The 19,815-nt window shown below is 38.8% G+C and overlaps 1 protein-coding gene and 2 long non-coding RNA genes across 8 annotated transcripts in view; 1 reads left to right on the top strand and 2 right to left on the bottom strand.

Annotated features, from left to right (window-relative positions):
- The window catches only part of LOC141376106 (uncharacterized), a 107,719-nt gene that overhangs the window by 46,574 nt on the left and 41,330 nt on the right, over positions 1-19,815 (bottom strand). The window lies entirely within an intron of this gene.
- si:dkey-287i17.4 overlaps positions 1-19,815 on the bottom strand; it is a 126,602-nt gene that overhangs the window by 72,931 nt on the left and 33,856 nt on the right. The window lies entirely within an intron of this gene.
- Positions 1-19,815, top strand: part of LOC103911635 (uncharacterized) — a 41,959-nt gene that overhangs the window by 20,161 nt on the left and 1,983 nt on the right. For 2 of the 6 annotated variants that reach the window (XR_012385287.1, XR_012385288.1), the window contains exons 5-12: positions 147-186; positions 15,646-15,733; positions 16,404-16,453; positions 17,337-17,444; positions 17,681-17,811; positions 17,940-18,201; positions 18,298-18,428; positions 19,510-19,581. This is a non-coding gene — a long non-coding RNA (uncharacterized lncRNA). Of the gene's footprint in view, positions 1-146; positions 10,929-15,645; positions 15,734-16,351; positions 16,454-17,064; positions 17,096-17,145; positions 17,445-17,680; positions 17,812-17,939; positions 18,429-19,509; positions 19,582-19,815 lie in introns of those variants that run through there. The other 4 variants (XR_012385289.1, XR_012385286.1, XR_012385284.1 and 1 more) reach the window with 4 other exon arrangements.

Genomic DNA, 19,815 nt, shown 5'->3' with positions numbered 1-19,815 from the left:
GTCATAAATTATTATCTTATAATATATTATTATTTTATTTGTATAATATAATTATTTTCTATATTAATATATAGTTTTAATTTCCTTAATTCGTTTTATTTATTATTCAGTTTGCTCTTTTTTTCTTTTTGTTTTTGGCACTTCAGTCACAGGCACAATCCAGAGGAAGGATACAAACTCAAAGAAGTCAGTACTTTGAGAGATACAACTCAGTGTATGGACAAATATGATGTAATTCTTTGTGTTAATTTAGTTTTTCAAAGTTGGATTCTGAGATGGAAACAAGAACATTTTCTAGTTTAGCAGTTAAAGTTTCGTTTTAAATTTGGGGCCTTTTTTTTCTTCAGTTTTAAAGGTGCCATATAGTGAACTGGTCCAATATATTTAATTGTTCTCTGATATCTACATAGTAGTTACAGTATGTGACAGGTAAATGCAAAAATACTTCAGAAATTCTTACAGTATAATTTTTATTTATACTATATAACAGTGTAAATTGATTTTAACATAACATAAGCATGACACATTTGTTTTTAAAATGTTAATAGTAAAGCAAAGGCTTGCATGGCTTCTGTCTAGTTTATGAAGGTGCATAACACAGACAGGGGTGCGCTTCCCAAACAACAACGTAACTCGCTGCTGAACTTTCATAGTACGATGCATCGGTTGAAAAAAGAACGATGTAGTGACGAGTGTTTCCCAAAACCCGTAGCTTTTCTGTCGCAGATCTATCGCTTGAACCATGTTTGTAATAGCGTAAACACTCATAATGATGCTCTAAAAGGGGTGGAGTAACACCTTCTTTAGAGAAGAACCCCCAATTTTTTTGTGCAGATTATACTGTTTTACACGCTTTTTTATTGTTATTATAAGGTAGGATATTGTTTTTTTTTTAAGTCTACTTTTACAATTTGACCTGCAAACCACAAACCACTGCAGAAATGTTCTAAACAACAGACCCATGTCATATACAGTACAGATACTTAATAAGTAACCTATAAATTAAAAGCATTAGCGCATACTATGTTTTTGTTTAAACAAGCTTTGGAGATATAACATAAATTCAGCTTTTAAATAGTAGGTCACCTACAGCTTTCGTCATAAGGCAGTGTTTAAAATGACATCAGTGTTTTCAAAGTGCACTGAGAAGAGAGCCCAATTGTAAACATGAGGATCGCTAAAACTGAACTGTAAAAATACTTTGAAAGCAAATTACACCTAAAAGAGACGACTTTAATGCTTTTTTATTTTTAATCATACTAAGTTTAAAGGGCAACTAGGTTACCAATTTTTCAGATTTAATATAAGTGTTTGCTGCTGTATGGATACAGTATCTGTTATGTTAATGTACAAAATAAACCTGATTTAAAGGGTCACAAAACACCAAAACACATTTTTTTAGCTGTTGACAGTCGTATGTGTCCAGCACTGCTAAAAACCCTATTAGGACATATTTATTTCACTACAAAGTGGAAGTTGGTTGTTTTTACGTTATTTCGAGCAAATTCGTACTTCCGGTTTGAAATGAATTTTTGAAGCTGCGTCATGGCCATGAGATCTTTGTGTGTATTCCAGTGCGTAGACTGGACGTCTGTACCTGGGAGTCCCGTATTACGTCTCTGAGTGTGCTGCATTGATTCATGAGTATGGCTTGGTTCAAACCAATCAGCGCGCTCTATTGTGTATGTGTGCAACTTCATTAATATGCATACTAGCTTTCTAAGAATGTACCTGAAACAGTGTTCAGACGGCAGAGAGACGACACATCGTGTTAGCAAAAAGAGTGGAAAGAATAAGAATTGTTTGGAGATACAGGTCGTCAGTGTTGCTTTTATAATGTGCTGCAGTTAAGGTTTTGTTTTCATTTTCTTGCTTTGAGTACCCTGCTAGACTCATGTGTGAATCAGTACACGTAACACGCAGCAGAGATACGTTTGTATGGAACATTTTTTACTCTAGAGCTTTTCGCATCTAGAAATGGTGAAATCCGGATTTGCTCCTCGTCGCCTTTAAAAAAAGACACAGCTCCAGTATGTGTTGATTGTCCTGTCTACAAAATTGGTAAATGTGTGCGATCAGCACCGTTTCTTTGTTCATTCAGATGGCAAAGTTATAGTTGGTATGGTCACCAGTACTCTTTCAGTGTTTAAGGACAGACCTTAGTCAAAATGATTTCTAAGTTACTTAGTTTACGTTAATATCACTACAGTTTTATAGACTGAACGATCTGCTGTAAATGCTGGTCTCTGAGTGCAAACATGTGAACACTGTAAGCAAACTATTACCGACCGTCATGTTTTATTTTCGCCACATTTTGTGACAGGATTGTCTACACAAACATGGCTTTCTGATCTACTGAGTGCATCCAAGTAATCGAGAAATGCAGAGGTTTTTTTCTATTATACGACGTGCGGTATCAAACATTTTACCGTCATAAAACACACTGTCTCTTTCCCCTTGCGTGTGTGTTTGTTTTTCCTCGGTCAACGCATGACCAAATGGCAACTCCCATTTTTATTCAAACCCTTCCCATTTTCCTTCCCCGACACTCCCACCAAAACAGAGCTAGACACACCCACTTTCCTAACTTCTTCTAAACTAGAGGTGTGGAAATACCCTGCTGAAACGGGGGGTTTCATGGCCCTTTAACGTCCACAAACCGGGATTGAAGCGTCTTCTTTTATAATTGTTCTGACTCGCGCTGTGCTTATGAAGTAAAGCTGAAGTAAACTGCTGTACTTTAATACACACGTGCACTGTTTTAAAACATTTTAAACATGTGTAACTTACTCTTGATTACATTTGATGATGATTGATGATCCTAGCTAACTGAACTGATCTTTTATTCCCGGTTGCTTTGGCCGCGTCTGGTGTTGTTGACATGATTATACACGTGATTACCGGGACATGTTACGCAGCTGTCAATCAATTCAGTGGGCGGTGGGACGCACTTCTACGTAAAGTCGGTCTGAAAACCGATCCAATTGGTCGACCGTTTTTAGGTTGTTAAATTGAAAAAAAAAGGACTTGTGTGTTTATTTCACCCCAATATGTCCATACACTATATCTACACATATGTCTGTCCAAAAAGCTTGAAAAGTAGATTTTTCACCATAGGTGCCCTTTAAATGTTGGAATGTTCTAAATAAATAGGGCATAGGGGAGATAAGTGGGAATAGAACACAGCCAGGAACAATGATTCTAACTACAGCTCCAGAGGTGTTGTTTCAAGTGCACAAGTTTGCGATGCAGTTTGCAAATGTTCATTGGAACGATGGATTTAGCAACTTGCAACCTTAGTTGGCTAATGATGGTTTTGGCAAAAGCACCCCAGATAAAGACTACTGCTATAAAAAAATGCTATAAAATAAATGCTATAAATTGATTTAATCCACGTATGGGGATTTCGTTCAGAAAGCCGATCGTCTGAAAGAGTATATAAACGGGCCAATGAAATGCCAAATTAATTGGCGGTGTAAGCTTGCACACCTGATGCTTGTTGCAATCAATTCAGCATTTAAGCACAGGGAATGCAAGAAACGCTATCCTTTTCGCATCAGAGACTGGTTTAGCCTTCTGAGAGAGTCAATGAGGGTTCCTCCTGCTGTGATCCAGCAATTTGAGCAAACAAGAGCGGTATCCCGATCCAGAGTGGGTACACGCGGCGGCAGACGGTCGAGCTGGGATTCTCCTTTGCTTGGCGTTCTTTGGGTCCGGTCCTCCAGAGCGGTGTGTAAAAGTTGAGAATTTCCTAAAGGAGCAACACAGTCGTGCAGCACATCCTTTTCAGGATGGCGCTCCGACTGTGCGTTTCTGGATGCGGTGGTTTCCTGTCCCCGGATGATGGGCACGAGCAACGCGTTGCATGTCTGGGGGTTCAGCATGTTAATGCGGAGCTCACGGGCAGTTCATGTCGTCATTTAGATGCCATGTCTGTTACGCAATTAAGATTGCGGCTAGCCCTTGTGAAGGGGCAAACCATCTCAGCTGTTTCCTGCACTGCAGTTGGCACTCGGGCATATCTGAGGGTTCCAGCGGGAGAACCTCCTGCTCCTCCTAGTGCTCCATCCAAGCTTCGAGCCAAGGAAGTAATCCGTCTTACCAGATGGTAGCCCTTACGGTTGATGACACCGGGGACCAGACGTCCACCGCGGCATCGGAGGGTGGGCTTTCATTGTCCGATGATGATTTAGACCCGCTCGCCCCCTCCGGTCAGGTGAGCGCCGTCAAGACAGATCCTGAAATGGACATGTTAGCTGTGCTTTCCCGGGCTGCTTTGGCCCTGGGGTTGGAGATGGTTTATCCCCCAGCTTCGCGGCTAGACCAACTAGATGGGTGCTATGTAGAGGACCAGAAGGCTAAGCCTTCGAAGCCTCTCGTCCCCTTCTTCCCGGAGGTGCACAGTAGGCTCACGCAGTTTTGGAGGACACCTCTCTGCCCGTGCTGCGTGTTCCTCCACCCTCACCACTATTGACGGTGGAGTGGCCAGGGAGTATGAAGTGATTCCTCAGGTCGAACGCGCGATTGTGGTCAATCTTTGTCCGCGGGGTCCGCCTTGTCTCCCATCCAAAGCCTGTAGGTTATCTGCCTCCCTCAGAGCCAGAGCTTACAAGGCTGCGGGCCAGGCTGCTTCCGCCTTGCACACTATGGCCACCTACCAGGGCTACCAAGCGCAGGCCCTGCCCCTGCCTAGGCCGTCTCCTTTCTCCCAGCCCTCGAGCCTCCCCTCCGGAGTTTGGGTGCGAAGTGAGAGCGAACCTCTCGCCTCCAGCTCTTCCGCAGGATCCTCGCGCTTCCCGGATCAGCACACCCACTCCGCACTGCCCTACTGCTGGTATGTCAGCGATTGTAGCGATGAGTCCATTAGCAAGAGCTCTGCCTGCCTGGTTAGCGTGTGCCAGCCCTTCGCAGTGGCTCATACGCACAATCAGACTCGGCTAGGCGATTCAGTTTGCAAAACGGCCCCCCAAGTTCAGTGGTATGTATTTCACCAGGGTCAGCCCCCTGTCCACTCCTGTCTTGCGAGAGGAGATTGCTGTCCTCCTGGCGAAGGATGCAATCGAGCCGGTCCCTCCAGCCGAGATGGAGAGCAGGTTTTACAGCCCGTAATTCATCGTGCACAAAAAGAGCGGTGGGTCATGGCTAATCCTAGATCTGCGCGTTTTGAACCACTGTCTGCACAAGTTGCCGTTCAGAATGCTCAAACAGAAGTGCATCCACCGGTGCGTTCGTCCACAGGATTGGTTTGCAGCGATAGACCTGAATGACATTTATTTCCATGTCTCCATTCTTCCTCGCCACCGTCAGTTTCTGCGGTTTGCATTCGAAGGTCGAGCTTGGCAATGCAAAGCCCTCCCCTTAGGGCTCTCTCTGGTCTTCACCTAGCTCGCGGAGGGTGCCTAAGCACTCCTTCAGCTTGCGGGCATCCGCTTACTCAATTATCTCGACGACTGGCTAATTTTAGCCCACTCTCGGGAGATTATGCATTGATTATGCAGAGACAAGGTGCTCTGTCACAACGACAGTGCGCCTCTCCAGGGATAGAGCGCTCAGCTAATGCTGAACTGTCTGAGAAAGCTCAACAGCAAAATAGTGGTCCCACTGAAGTTATTTCAGAGGCTCCTGGAGCATATGGCATCCGCAGCCGCTGTCATGCCGCTCGGATTACTCCATATGAGACCACTCCAGCACTGGCTTCACGATCGAGTCCCCAGACGCGCATGACATGCAGGCACACACCGATTCACTGTTACTGCACTGTGTCGCTGCGCCCTCAGCCCTTGGAATGACTCCTCGTGCCTAAAGGCCAGAGTGCCTCTAGGACAGGCGTCCAGTCATGTTGTTAATTCAACAGATGGTTCCAACACTGGCTGGGGGGCTGTGTGCTGCGGGCATGCAGCTGCGGGCCTGTGGAAAGGAACCCAGTTGCATTGGCATATCAATCGCCTGGAGCTGTTGGCAGTGTTCCTCGCTCTCCACCATTTGCAACCGTGCAGCCAACGCGCTCTCACAGCAGCCTTTACATCCCGGAGAATGGAGACTCCACCCCGAGTCTGTTTAGCGGATATGGTTGCGATTCAGGGAAGCCCAGATTGATCTGTTTGCTTCCCTCGAGAACGCTCATTGCCAGTTGGTCTTTTCCCTGACCGAGGGCTCTCTCGGCACGGATGCACTGGACCACAGCTGGCCTCAAGGCATGCGCAAATATGCGTTTCATCCAGTGAGCCTGCTTGCGCAGTTAATGTGCAAGGTCAGGGAGGATAAGGAACAGGTTTTGCTGTTTTTGCCCTTCTGGCCCAACTGGACCTGGATGTCAGAGCTCTCCCTCCTCGCGACGGCCCTTCCCTGGCAGATCCTTTTGAGAGAGGACCTACTCTCTCAGGGAGAGGGCACCATCTGGCACCCTTGCCCCTATCTTTAGAATATCCACGTGTGGTCCTTGGACGCGAGGAAGACTTAGGTAACCTACCGATTGCGGTAGCTAGAGCCCCCTCCACGAGGCGCGCCTAAGCCCTGAAGTGGAGTCTACTCACTGAATAGTGTGTCTCTCACAGAGAAGACTCACAAATTTGCCAGATCAGCATTGTGCTTTTTTCCAGAAGCTGGAAAGCAGGCTGTCGCCCTCCACACTCAATGTTTACGTGGTTGCCATCTCCGCTCATCATGACGCGGTGGCTCGCAGCACCGTGGGAAGGCATAACTTCATCATCCGGTTCCTCAGAGGCGCTTGGCAAATTAATCCACCCGGCCCCCCTCTCATGCCCTCTTGGGATCTTGCCCTCATTCTCACGAGCCTGCTTATAGAACCCTTCGAGCAACTTGACTCAGTATCTTTAAGATTTCTGTCCCTGAGTACAGCTCTGCTAGTCACGTTGGCATCGATTAAGAGGGTCGGGGACATGGAGGCATTTTTGGTCAGTGACTTATGCCTGCAATTCGGACCGGCTTACTCTCACGGGCCGGCTTACTCTCCTCTCTAACAGACATCTGTAGAGCTGCGGGCTGGGCGACACCTAATACATTTGCAAGGTTTTACAATCTGCGAGTGGAGCCAGTTTCCTCAAGGGTATTAGGCAACCCTTGGTGATTGAGGAAACAACTCAGTTAAGGTGTAGAAACATGCTTGCTGCACCATTCTCCCTAACACGGAGATATGTGTGCTTATTTACTCTGTCAGTAAAGTTCCCCGCTTAGGTGAACCCTGCAGATTCCTCCGAGGCCCCCAGCGCTGACTCAGCGGAGGAGTCACTCGCTGGCCCATTAAGTTGTAGGTCTGCCTGCTGGTCAGACCGCATATTGGTGCCCGTTATGCGTGATCACCAGTAGGCGATACCATATGCTTATTCAGCCTTGGTCCAGTCCCCCCTCACAGCCGGACCCGTGTCTTCCCTCTCGCTAACCATCTTATTATATGCGTACTCCCCTTCTCAGGGCTAGTCCATTCATACTGCCATCATATCTCCCCATTGGATAGCAGGTGGCCTCCGCAGTGTCCTCCCTATCAGGACTGCTAGCTTTCCCAACAGACTGTCATATTAATTCCTAGAAATTATCTAGACACTTGCGACTCCCGGAAAATATATCTAAATCCGTAAAACTTTTTTGAAGTGGGATAAGTAAGGGCCAGCAATCACATTGGAAGACCGCGCCTCTCTATGATGCAGGAGTGCTCATGCTATGCCTGGCTATCCTCTCTTCGGAGGCGAAGGTAAGGTGCAGTCATTATGGCATTTTCCTGACATTTCCCCATACGTGAATTAAATCCACTTATAGCATTGAATTTCCCCATCCGAAGGGTAACGCTCTTGTTACTAAAGTAACCCTCGTTCCCTGAGGAGGGGAACGGAAATGCCATTTAGCATCGCCATAATGATTGTTCCTTAGCTGTAAGTTCAGTCTCTTCAGCTTAAAAGGATGGTGTTTATGGCTTTCCGTTTGCTTATATGCTGAATTGATTGCTACAAGCATTAGGTGCGCAAGCTTATGCCAACAATTAATTTGGCATTTCATTGGCCCCTTTATATACTCTTTCAGACAACTGGCTTTCTGAACGAAATCAACATACATGGATTAAATCCGCTTATAGCATTTTCGTTCCCCTCCTCGAGTAACCAGAGCGTTCCCATATTTTGTGTTTTCCGTTTATTTACGGTTGTGACCTGCATTATGGGATGTTGATCTCTGCTCTGTCGACTTTTTGATGTTGAAAATTCAACTCTTAAACAAAGTGACTTTTAGTGATGTTTTAATAGTTTGAAATTATATATTGTATGAGAAATAGTGCATGCAGAAATTAATCTGTAAAATAACAGAAAATGTACTGGTAGTTTATTAAAATATTTTTGTAGCATAATAACACCAACCCACACAATAAACAGTATCATTTTGAACTCTTAAATTGTGTATAAAAGTAACTTTTTCCAACTTTTTAAGGTTAAAAGAAGGATCAAGGTCTCATAATATGATTCAAATTCATAAATAATACTAAAATAAAAACATGAAACTGTAAATTTACGCATATTTTCATAGTGCTCTTTGGGCTTTTGAACTAACTGAACTAACAGTGTGTTGAAAGTGATGCTGAATGTTACGACCGACCGGGCAGAATTTAATGTTAATCAAACAATTAAAAAAAAAAAAAAAAAACAAGATAATAAACTGTTCTTCACTGAATAATCATGGTAATGTTAATTCAGGATCAGTGTTTTTTTCTTTTTTGATCACTCGATACCACTCCTGTAATAGATCTTTATTAATTTTAAAAAATCTATTAAATTAGCCTTATTATTTGCTACTATTTGTATATATGCCCTATTAATTATTGTATCATTAACTGTTTCAATAAATTACATTTTCTTTGAAAGATAATATTCAGGAGTTTGAGCCATTTTGGTCAAGTCAAGTTTCCCAAGTTAGGCGCTTAAGTCAGGGACTGTCATGGGTATGCAATAGATATAAAGGTAAGTGATAGCTCATGCAAAACAGGAAAAGTCTATCATCATTTACTCACTGTTACATAAAAAAACATACAAATGGAACATAAACACTATACTTTGATAAATGACAATAGACAAAAAAATTCTGGTTACCAACATGTATCATAATATTATGTTCTGGAGAAGAAATAAAGTCATACATGTTTGGAACAACATTTGGGTAAGAAAATTAATAGACTTAATTTTTGGACATATTATCATAAAGAACACATCCTGAAATGCTTATTAAAAGGAACACAGGATGTCTGTAAGTACTATAAATTCAGCTGTCTACTGGGTTGTTAAAGAGCATATTGTAGGTTAGACATCCCAGTGAGACAATGTGTGTAAAAGTAAAGTAAGAATTAGATTTTCTTTAAAATATACGTTAAAGTTTATTATTAAGCCGTTTGGAGTCGTTTCAAGTCACGGAAATTTACTTCCGCGTTTGAATCGCCAGACCGGAAGTGACGTCGGATCAGGGAGTTCGCGCATATAAACACTATGAAGACAACTGATCGTGGTGCGCGTTTGGTTGCCGAGATAAGATATTCTGAGAGACTCACACAAACGACAGACCACAGCCATACAATTATGAGCCTGTGGACAGACCAGCAGACAGAACAGCAGTCAGAGAAGTGTAATTTAACTCTATTGTGAGGGAGAACAGAGCAGGTTTATGGTGAGGCCAGTGTTGGCTTACAGAGAGATATGTAAGATAACAAAATCTTATCTGGCAACAGCAAAGCTAGTATTGATCATTTATAATTATTAATACTTACCAGTAACAGAAACTTATGAGCATTTAACACAGTTATGCCACATTGACACTATTTTTTATAGTAGATAAGTGAATACAAAACACAAATAACTCAGAACGTCTGGAATAATGCAGAAACATGTAAACAAGGTACTGGAAAATCTTTTTTTTTTTACAAAAGGTTTTCAGAGCTTCTGTATTAAAATAAAAACAACATCAAATATTAAAACAATTAAAATAAGTTTTTAAATATCCCAGACAGCACACATACGTTGGGCCGACGTCGGCCGAAGGTCAACACGTCGGCCCCTTTAATTCTAACATCTATATATGGTCGGCCAAACATACGCATGATCGTTCGGTCGTGTGTTCTATTGTTCCCGCTCAACAAACGTTGGCTCTGCGTCAGTTAACGACCAGAGGCCGACGAAGCACTTCATAAGCACTTTATCTCTCATGCCCATGAAAGAATCCGGCATCATATTTTGTTTACAAGTAAGTTTTTGCGTGCATAATAAATTAGACAAACGCGACATGCATCATGTCTACTGCGTCGGTCGGTCCAGCTTTAAATAGCCTACATTAATACAGTAAAACTGACCAAAATGCCTACAATACATGATTTCAATTCATTAAAATATAAAAAGTTTTATTGTTATGCTTTAATAATAAAAACGTTGTTTTTTTCTGTTGTTAACTGCTGTTTGCTTTTTTTATTGTGGCTTTTTCTAATACATTTTTTCCCAGTGTAAAAATTAAGTATGTTCTGCATTTCGGCTGTTTAATTAAAATAAACACCTTTTTACAGAGTGACATCTTTGTTTTATATATATACTTGCATTTATATTTATTGGTTATTTATTTCTGACAGTGAATCTGATGCACAAATAAAGTGTTTGTTTTGTAACAGTTTAGTAGGCTATAAAGCTCGTCTTAAAGATAATAGCGTATATAAAACTTCTAAATACATTTTAAATTCAAGATATAAAATACAAGGTTATTATTTAAATTGTCTATTGAGTGATTATGTTTATAAATGCAATACTGCATGACTTTGATGTGCACGCGCGCGTCTTATTCCAACACTGGAGCGGAGAGGATGTTGCTATGGGAAACGAAGCTACAACACGACACGACACCACCTAAAAGACACAACACGACTTCTCTCAAGCTGCCGTTTTGACTGTTTACAGGTAAGTTTAGTCCCTAAAACAAAGCAAATAATACATAAAACTGTTCCTCACACTTTTATTATTGGCAATTGATGAATATTCAGTTGAATATTATGTTATATAAGAGTGGTCCCAGCCGGCACACGACCGACCTTCAACGTTGAAATATGGTTGAAATAAGGTCAGATGTGTTTTGAACGTTGAAATAATGTTGATAGAACGTTTAATGTTGAACGGTTGAAAAACAGCCTACATATGACAAGGCTTCAACGTTGAAATGTGGTTGAAAATACGTCAGTAGTTGCTTTAATGTTGAAACAATGTTGAATGATAAATGGTTGAAAAAAGTTACAGAAATCCTTGTACAAATCAACGTTGACATTTTTTTATCATGATCTGTATGTTGAATTAACGTCATGGCTTCACCCAATAGTCAACATGTTTGGTTACCATGGTATCGGAGGACTCGGCGCACGCGGCCGCGCGCAGCGCTTCACTTCACTTAATTACGAACACCTGACCTGCAGTGCAGCAGAATTCAGAGGTAAGCGTGTTTTTAGATGCTTTAATGTTTTATTTACCCCCCGATTTTGTTTTACACACAGTGTGTCTTAAATGTGACTTGGTGTAGTGTTTCGAATTTTGAAGCATTTAAAACTTTCCAGTTTGGTTTTTAGTCTTGTTTGCGCTCCGGTGACGCGCAGCTAACCTCGAGGTAATGTCACATGTTTAACGTTAGTCTAAATGAGCGTTTTTATGGCAAATTCAAAGCGATAAACTCCAAACGCAGTTTAAAGTTACTGAGCAACGTTATAAAACAATATACGCTGTATCATTAGTGTTATTATTACAAAGTGAACTGCTGTCGTTTCACTGTTGTTGTTGTTTTTGCTTTTAGAGATGTAACTTACTCCAGAGACGCACTAACTTGCACAGCATTGAATGGAAAAGGCTTTGTCCATGTAAGTTTACTTTAGCTTTAACTAAGCTATCTGTTAAATCTTCTTGATGCTTTGGTTGGTGATATTCTCTTTCTAATCTGTTTGTTTATTGATTGTTAGGCTATGTTGTGATATTATATTGTTATATTGATATTATTATTGTGAAATCATGTTGTGATGTTATACTATGTGACAGTATTGGGGATCAAATATGTATTTAGTTAGAAATTAATGCTTAAATTACACTTTGTATAGTAGTAGATAAGAGGTGTAATGGGTTTTAATTTTCTGGGTTTTCTGGAAGGTCCAGTTGAGGGGCATCAAGAACAAGCAGATGGCCTAAACCTGTGTCAGCCTGGACAGACTGCAGTTCTGCTATTCCACGCCAAGGCTTTTGTATGGATGTTTGACTACTACTGTGTTCTCTAAAGGTATTACTGGAGCAAAACAACAGCACCTGTTACAGTGAAATTTGTATTCATAAAATAGTGATACATGTGTAGCAGGTCCAGTACATGTGATGTCATTGAGAAGTTGTTTTTATTAAATGTTATTAAAACAAATAAATAAACATGCTATTTAAATAAATCTAAATATTAAAAACTTGAGGATTAAGATGAGAAATGAAATGCATCATCTGTCTTGCGAAAGGGGTCTACTTAAGAATTCTGGTGTTTTCCAACTGAAAGGGATAGTTCACCCAAGAATGAAAATTTACTCACATTTTACTCCCCAAATGGTTTAAAACCATTATGAGTTTATTTTGTTGAACAAAAAGAAGAGGCTATTCTGAAAAAAAAAAACTAAAAACCTGTAAACATTGACCTCCATAGTAGAAAAAAATACTATAGAAGTCAATGGTTATAGATTTGCAGCTTTCTTCAAAATATCTTTTGTGTTCAACGTGGTCAGTAAATGACAACAGAATAAACATTTTGAACTATCCCTTTAATTCTCTGTCCTACATGAAGACTTTTGTAGAAGTGCTACTCCTTCTAGAGTTTTTCTCAACCATATATCTAAAAAGCTTCAGCTTTTACAGTACATGTAAGGGTTTACAACAACTTGTAATTATTAGATGTGTTGAATGTTTCATGATTCTTTACTGCAGCCTTTGTTAAAAAAAAAAAAAAGTAATTTTTTTTGAGAATCTGAAATTTGAATTCTGAAAATGCTGGTACCGGTGGTGGCGAAGGGCTTCCTGACGATATCACACCTAATTCTTCACTTCTCTTAGTTAGGAATATTTAGATGGATGAGTCAAAATTATTGAGTGTGACGATATTATAGGACAAATTTGGATTCAATAAAAAATACATATTTGAATTTCACTTTGTATAATAGCAGATACCAACTTAGTTGTAACCTCATATTTCATTTATTGCAGGTTTTCTGGAAGCTCCATTTGAGTTCATCAAGGACATACTGATAGCCTAAACCAGTGTCAGCCTAGACAGACAGACAGACAGACATCTATTGCAGTTCTGCTACACAAGACCAAACTCTCTGCTTTTGTATGGATGTCTGACTAGTACGGTGTTCTCTAAAGGTATAACTGGAGCAAAACAACAGCATCCGTTACAGTGAAATTTGTGTTCATAAAAGATATGTGTAACAGGTCCAGTACATTTGTCATAAAGGTTAAATCGCAGTAAGTACTGTAAAAATAACTTGTTTGCCTTTGCCACAACAGGTCATATATACGCAAACACATTTGTATTTACTGTTTTGTTTTGCCTCACTAAAGTGTTGTTGGAGCTTGGTATGTTCACAGTTGAAATCACTGAAGTCACATGGAATGTTTTGACAATGTGTTTTGTGCCTTATCTTGACAATGATTATCTTGGGACTATTGCTGTCTGTAGAGGATAAGGAACATTTAATCTAAAATATTTTAGTTTGTGTTCTGAAGATTAACAGGTCTCTGGGATGACACAAGTAATTAATAACAGAACCTATATGAACAGTTAATGTGACATGTAATAGTGAAATAGTGGTCCTACATTCACAAATGTGAGCCATTATTATAAGACCCATGTGAACATGCAATTTTTATGATACTAATAATAATGGAATAACAAATTGCTTTTACTGTTGTGTTTGTGAGAGAGAATCAAACCATATATTCTACACATTTTCATGATGATTTACTGAAATATTTGTCTACATGTTCCACTGTCACAGGTGCTCAGTTTTGCTGCAGTAATGCTAAACACAATAGATGTACTTTATGAAAAAAACAAACCAAAAAAAAAAAAAACTACTGAATATTTAGCATGCAGACCTGCAAAGAGAAGGAGTAATGTCAGGTTTAGATTATAGCATGAGTTTTCACTATTGTGAAAGTGAAGCCATTCATTCACAATGAATTGGAATAGCAAACCTCATTATTGATTTTGTAGCAAACTCACCTGGTGTTTGAGAAATAAATATGTATTTAACTGCTAGACTGATATAGATGTTTAAGTGTTTTACACTTGATTCTTTGTCCCAGTGCCATCTTTTACCTCAAGTTTTTCTCTCAACCTATAAAACCTCAAACAGATGTAATGTATTTCACTTGTGATTCTTAGTTGTGAGTGATGTTTTTTATTTTTTTACTGCAGCCACTTTAAAAATGGGTATTTTGTAAACTTTGTAAACGGAATTGTATTTTGGAGACTGTGATGGTTGAAGCGTAGTTTAGTTAATTAGTTTAATTCAGTTAGTATCTTTCTTTCTGAAGACGGTAACACTTTACAATAAGGTTGTATTAGTAAGTGTTAATGTATTTACTAACATGAACAAAGAACAATGAAGCATCTTTCATATAAAGAAAGTACAGTTCATGTCAGCTCAGTGCATTAATGTTAACAAGCATGCATTTTGATTAAATAATAAATGCTGTACAAGTATTTGTTCTTTGTTCATGTTAGTAAACATTAACTAACTTTAATTCATGAAACCTAATTAAAAAGTGACTATTTAATTGTATGCCTTTTTCTGTATTTGAGCATGTATAGTAACCTGCATGGTTTTAATGAACTATGTATGCTGTAAATGTTGCTGTATATTTAAAATAATTGAAATAATGAGGTGTGTATTAAATAAATTGATACACAGGCTAAGTTGTGTATTTGTGTCGTGTATTTTTAATTAGTAAAAATTTGTTTGCTATATTTATGGACTTTGCGTTGTATGTAATTCCTATTTAACTTACGTTGAAATGTATGACGGTGAAACAACGTCATGGTATCAACGTTGATCCAATTTGCAAAATCGAAAGGTAATTCAACCTTCATTCAACGTCTACAAAACGACCATAATTCACCCATGAAAAAGGTAAGAGTGAAACAACGTTGTGATTTCAACGGTGAATCACCGGTGGTGGTCCGACGGTGAAACAACGTCACTATATAAACGTTGATCCAATTTGCAAAATCGAAAGGTAATTCAACGTTGATCCAACCATAGACCTGACGTTGATTCAACGTTGAATCACCGTTGAAATGCCGGCTGGGGTAAGTCTTCGTAAAAGTCCGTTAGCATATTAGCACTGGTAACGTTAGCGTCGGGGTAATATTACGTTAACTTACTTAATGTTAGCTCTTGTTAAACTTGTTTGTTAAAGTTTTGGCTTTTATTTATTCTTTATGTGTAGATGAGAGGTTTTGTCAATGTTTTATTGAATGCACTCCATATGTAGTCTAAAATACGAATTGTACTGTAAAGGACCGTGAATCAAAAGTTCAATCGTGTTTTGATATTTCATGGTATCTTAAACAAATGTTAAGTAAAAAAGTGTTCTGTGGTTTCAGGAGTGAGAGAATAACCCCTGCTACAGAAAATATAACACAAGATTCCTAAATTTCTGAAGAGAGCTGATCAGAGATGCAGGAAAGACAGGTAACTTTAAGCAGAGGATTAATTCATATGAATTTCCATTGCACATCATTATGCACACGTTACATGTCTATATATTATGCATCTGTTACTTGTCTTTATTGCAGTTATTATAAGAAGGTTTTGACATTGAAACATGTGAGTGGTATTAAATTTCACATCACATGATTCTTCAGAACTTAATAAATATGCAGATTTGCTGCTAATGAAGTAATATTTGTAATTTTCATTTTGTTTAATTTTTCTATGATTAATTGATTTATAAAATATTAGAAAAAAAGTTTACACTAAATTATTTGTCATCACATCTGTTTTTAGCATTGATAGCAATCAGAAATGTTTCTTGAGCAGCAAATCAGCACCATTTGATAATCACCATTATATTAGTTCAACCTCAAGCACAAAATCAACATCTTAAAAAAAGATTTCTGAAAGATCAAGTGACACTGAAGACTTGAGTAATGATGCTGAAAATTCAGCTTTACATCATAGCTATGAATTACATGTATATTTACACCGTTCACCCATCCCTTACACCTTAACTCATCCTCAAACAAGTCAATTTAAGCCCTAAATGAATACATTTTGATTTGTACAGGCATGATATGCAACTTGTATTCAGTCGTTTTGTTTTTTCTTTCTTTTGCTTTTGTTTTCCACATCAACTGAAAAGGAGGTCAAAGTTTAACCTAAGTGCCGTGTAGCTGATGAACATCTTTATATGTAAGTATATTTTTGACTGACTGCCAGACACTTGTCAAACAGTGATGAGCAAACGAGGGGCCGTTCTTTGAAAAAAATCAGGGAGATGCAAGTCTGAAGATGAATATACATTTTAATTCAAAATTGATTTATCTGTAAATATTTCATAATGTTTTGAGATATGTGCCCTATATCCATTTAGATGTCCATCCTTGTTTAAAATACTTTTAAATTTAACAACGGCTGCAAGTTATAAAAACACAAACACAAAAATGTTAAAGTAAATTGAGAAAACATTTTCATCAGTTTGACAACATACACAATCTCACAAATAGCATAGAAAAAGTGACAAAGCTGTCTTCTTTGTCTGTGTTTTATTACTCTCTTTGCACTCTCGGCCACTGTATGTAACAGTGATTAGTATAATGTAACAGTAGACAGATGAGGAATGTGAATATGTAGTTTAACTTTAAGGAGCGTTACTACTGGAACCATTTTTTGTACAAATATATATATATATATATATATATATATATATATATATATATATATATATATATATATATATATATATATATATATATAGTATTGATTTACCTGTTAAAAAAATTAAGCAAAAAATTTATTATCAGGTAGATCAGCTCCTGACAGACATGTTAACAGGTCAGTTTAACTCTTATTAAATTCATTCATTCATTTTCTTTTCTGCTTAGTCCCTTTATTAATCTGGGGTAACCACAGCGGAATGAACTGTCAACTAATCCAGCATATGTTTTATGCAGTGGATGCCCTTCCAGCTGCAACCCATCACTGGGAAACAACCATATACGCTTATTCTCACTCATACACTACAGACAATTTAGCCTACCCAATTCACCTGTACCCCATGTCTTTGGACTTGTAGGCAAAACCGGAGCACCCAGAGAAAACCCACGCAAACGCAAAGAGAATTTGCAAACTCCACACAGAAATGCCAGCTGATCCAGCCGAGGCTCGAGTCAGCATCCTTGCTGTAAGGCGACAGCACTACCTATTGTGCCACCACGTCACGCTCTTACTAAATTATATTTATATAATGTTGCGTTTCAGTACATGCTATTTTGGGAAGACAAAATATATTCATAAGCTCTCAGAAAATTCAATAAGAGAATTCATTCATTCATTTTAAGAGAATTAACTGCACAATTACTTGAAATGTGTGGCATTACATTATTTGTTAACCCAAAGTGAGTTTCTCTTTCTTTGCAGTATTGGATGCCTGATTGCAGTTCAACTCTAAACTCAGTTGGACCAGATGATCAGTGTCTTCAGTATTACCACAAGCTACTGGGCAGATGTGTGGACAGCTATGAGCCAAACTTGGGACGTTTGGTTTTTAGGTAATACCAGTGACAAAGTATTCAGTAAATTGCTTATAATAAAAGATGCTCACTGCTTACCCCCTTATAGTTAAGTTGTTTGCAGTTTCATTGTTGTAAAAATACCATACTTTTTCCTTTTTTTTCAGCAGGTGGAGAGACCGTCTGGGCAGCAGAAACAAGACAACTCATCATAGTTGAGATTAGTATTATTAACTTGACTAGTTTGGTTGCAGACTTGTTCAATACTTAACAATTTGTATAAGTTACAAGATCAATGGTCCTGCTATCAATGTTTTTGTAACTTAAATTCATTACAGTTTAGATACAATCAAATGTCCAAACCATCTCTGAGTGAATGACATCAAGGAAACAGGATCAACAGATCATTCATTATAGACCGTTTCATAGGTAACAGCACATCCTTTGTGAAAAAAGATATATTTTTGTGTCATCATCACAAGACAAAATACATTTCAACTGATTTCAGTTAGTTATATTTTTCAGGTTCTCCTGATCATTCTGTTCTCTTGGTTGTGAGGATGTGCAGAGGCTGTATTTGTCAGTGTTAAAAGACTTGTGCAGCTGTATCCAGACATACAAGCAGCCGACAAAGAGTTCTGGAGCAGGACAGACAGGTAGTTCATAGTGGCTAGGCTAGAAGTTTATACTTGGGTGGCCAGAAAGTGGCCTCTGCTATTTTGGGGGGTCCATACAAATACACCAGTGTAAGCTATACTATTGCACTGAAAAAAATAAATGAAAGAATTAATTAATCTGTTGAACACAAAATATTTTAAAGAAAGCTTAAGTATCAAGGTGGCAATATACAGTGTCTGTTACATTGTAGTACATGAGCTGGCTAATACAGACTCGTAAATGTTTCGTTGTTAAGATTAGTTAAATACTAAATCCTATACTTGAGACCGGCTGCATATACAGCTTTAACTGAACTAAATTTAACTAGAACTACACCAGCATTCCAAGTGCTCTAGACTAGCTTTTTGCTCTGGTGCGTCTAAAATGTTTGATGGCATTGCATTTAACACTGCAATTTTACATGTTAATTTTTTTTTAAATCACAATCCATATAGGCAATATTGACTTGTAAATGATTAACTAAAATCGTGTCAACACACATTATGGGGATTGTGTGTAGAATTTTGAGGAAATTAATGAATTTAATCCATTTTGAAATAAAACTGAAACATTAAAAATGTGGAAAAAGTGAAGCGCTATCAATACTTTCCGGATGCATTGTATATGGTTTTTAGCGCTTTATCAAAGACTTAAAAAATAGTCCAACATTATCTACAGCAGCAAAAGACCCTCCACATCAAAAGCTACTGGTCAGCTCACGATTCAGCAAACATCTGAAAAACAAATAGCTTATTATGCCTTCACAAGAAACCAGTGTTTTGGAGTCTAATGAAGATAGTACTATTTTATTAAATTATTATTTAGCCTGGCATGTTTACTGTTACAAAATATTTTAAATGTTTCTTAAAATAAAACATATTGTGTTCAATGGGGAAAAAGTAGCTGTTTTTATGTTCTTGGAAATGCTGCTGTGCATGAAAATGTGACGATATATCCAGGTTCTATAGTTAATTCTGAAATAAATCTTAAAATGAAACAATATTTAAAAATGCAATATTTAATGTGTCAGACACTAAATAAACATGTCAATTCATTTATATTAATCTGATTCCTTAACAGGGCAGCACGGTGGCGCAGCGGGTAGCACGTTTGCCTCACAGCAAGAAGGTCGCTGCTTCGAGCTTCGGCTGGGTCAGTTGGCATTTCTGTGTGAAGTTTGCATGCTCTCCCCGTGTTATCGTGGGTTTCCTCCGGGTGCTCTGGTTTTCCCAAGTCCAAAGACATAGGTGAATTGGGTATGCTAAAATTGACCATAGTGTATAAGTGTGTGTGAATGAGTGTGTATTGGTTGCAGCTGGAAGGGCATCTGCTGTGTAAAACATATGCTGGATAAGTTGGCCTTTCATTCCGCTGTGGCGACCCCAG

This window comes from Danio rerio, chromosome 9, assembly GCF_049306965.1.
Source record: "Danio rerio strain Tuebingen ecotype United States chromosome 9, GRCz12tu, whole genome shotgun sequence".
Lineage (NCBI taxonomy): Eukaryota > Metazoa > Chordata > Actinopteri > Cypriniformes > Danionidae > Danio > Danio rerio.
The sequence above is the reverse complement of the archived record's forward strand: the minus strand, read 5'-3'. Positions and strand labels throughout refer to the sequence as shown.